Source organism: Brachycentrus maculatus, unplaced genomic scaffold (assembly GCF_059751285.1).
Source record: "Brachycentrus maculatus isolate JH-2025_06_01 unplaced genomic scaffold, ASM5975128v1 h1tg002251l, whole genome shotgun sequence".
Taxonomy (NCBI): domain Eukaryota; kingdom Metazoa; phylum Arthropoda; class Insecta; order Trichoptera; family Brachycentridae; genus Brachycentrus; species Brachycentrus maculatus.
In genome coordinates, this window is record NW_028282747.1 from 1 (window position 1) to 2,324 (window position 2,324).

Here is a 2,324-nt window from a genome sequence, read left to right on the forward strand (position 1 = left end):
TCCAACCCCAACCCCAACCCCAACCCCAACCCCAACCCCAACCCCAACCCCAACCCCAACCCCAACCCCAACCCCAACCCCAACCCCAACCCCAACCCCAACCCCAACCCCAACCCCTGGTTGTTGAAGCCATTCATTGCATTATATATAACCGGTGCAATAATCAATAGGAAAGAGTAAAGATATATAAATAGGAAATAATAGTAATAAATCAGGTTTGTAAGATAAGATTTAAATAATTTTTAAAAATTTATGGCTGACTTTTCACTCACTACCTTCGCTTCTAAAGGTATCTCTCTCATTTATCGCAGGCAAGCTCCCACAAATATAAAATGCGCTCGCGGCTGTCGCCAAAGGAGAAACCTCTCTCGGTATTAAAGCCAAGAATGGAGTAGTTATTGCGACTGAAAAAAAATTAGCCTCATCCCTCATGGACGAAAGCTCCTATAGCAAGACCCAGGTTATGTGTGACCACATTGGGGCTGTCTATTCGGGACTCGGCCCAGATTTTAGGATCCTTGCCCAAAAGGCCAGGAAATTAGTTCAAAACTATTATGTCAAATATTATGAACCCATGGGAGTGCAAACTCTCTGTCGAGAAACGGCCGAACTCATCCAAGAAAAGACTCAAGCTGGAGGGTATAGGCCGTTCGGAGTTTCAGTGCTAGTTGCCGGCTATGATGAAGAAGGGCCGCATTTGACCCAATTGGACCCATCTGGAGCCTTCTACAATTGGAAAGCCACAGCTATTGGCAAAGGCGCCAAAAATGCGAAGAGTTTCCTGGAGAAGAGATACAAAGCAGACATGTAGATTGAAGATGCAATTCACACTGCTTTGATGACCCTAAAATAAGGATTCGAGGGCCAAATGGATAACACAAACATCGAGGTCGCAGTGGTCCGGGAAGATAAAAAATTTCACATCCTTTCCCAACAAGAAATTAAAGAGTACCTTGATTAATTACAATGAAATCAGCATCATCACATTTCTTCATCCTATTCATCCTATTCATTCGATCATACTATTCATTACTACATTCATCAGCCACACAACCACACAGCCCCCTATTTATATTAGATTCAATCACACATGCATGATGGATGTGATTAAATGACTTATCATTAAATAAGGTGTATAGGACATAATGAGCCGCGAGTATTAGTTAAGTCAGAGCAGATAGAATGATACAATAAAATGTAAATATAAGAATAAAATCCGTGCGAAAAGTTTAATACAAATCGCAGCCACCTGGCCAGCCACCTATTTGTGCCCTAGAAACCACGCCTTGGTGTGATATGGACAAATTTAAACATATCAATCCTGCCGGATTATCTTCAATATATCAAGAACCAACTCGAAAGGGATGAGCAGCTCGCCTTGTCAGAGTATCATTTGCAGACCTACCTGATTGAAATCGCTATGAAGCCCCACCCGCGTAGCAGCTTCGACGAGTGCACTGATAAAATCATCGAGCATATCAGATCCCAGAAGATCTTTTGGAACACCAAAGTGACGGAAGATGACGGCAAGCTCAAAACAGTCAACGAGTAATTCAACAAGGATCTCAATAAGTTGCGATAGAATTACTCCAAATGCGACATGTCATCCAAGTATCCCAGCAAACCCTTCAACCTGAGGAAGTAGCCGATCATCACCTCCGATTTCGATATCGGCAAACTACACTCCGATCCTGGCTCCATCAAGTACTCGGTTAATACCACTGTTCTTCCCTATCTCATCGATTTCGCATTGATGAAATCCAATGTCCGAATTGGCGAGTGGCACTTGTGTCTCTACCGTGAAATCATCGAGCAATTGTTAATGAAGATCAACAGCAAAAATCGAATGAACTATGCGCAATTCTACCAAAGCCAGAGAAATTTCTGCCTAACCCAAGAAGAAATCCAAACCAGGGCCATCGGCTAAAGAATAATTAGCGAGTTCTGCTAGTTTCTGGAGTAACTGCAAATGGTAGAGACCAAATCATTGCGCAGTGGCCGCGAGGAAATTCTCACCATAAACTTGATACAAATCATCAGGTGCTTCGACCAGCATTTATCTATGCACTCAAAAATCAGTACAATCAATGGTCATTTCAATGGTCATTTCAAACAGCCGGAATAAATAGAGTGCATATAGAACATATAATGCAATTAGCGCGGACCCAACCAGCCAGCAAACATTAATGAGCCCAAGTAAATACAATAAAATGATATTCCTGAAGATAGGCCGAAAGCAGAGCAATTGCAATTATATAATCCAGATTTTCACATGAATTAGATAATGCCTGACCTCTAATCTCGATGCATTTAATTAGAGAATA

The 2,324-nt window shown here is 42.0% G+C and overlaps 1 pseudogene; it reads left to right on the top strand.

Annotated features, from left to right (window-relative positions):
• Positions 1–252: 252 nt before the first annotated feature.
• On the top strand, positions 253–970 carry LOC148298283 (uncharacterized; annotated as a pseudogene).
• The last annotated feature ends 1,354 nt before the right edge of the window (positions 971–2,324 follow it).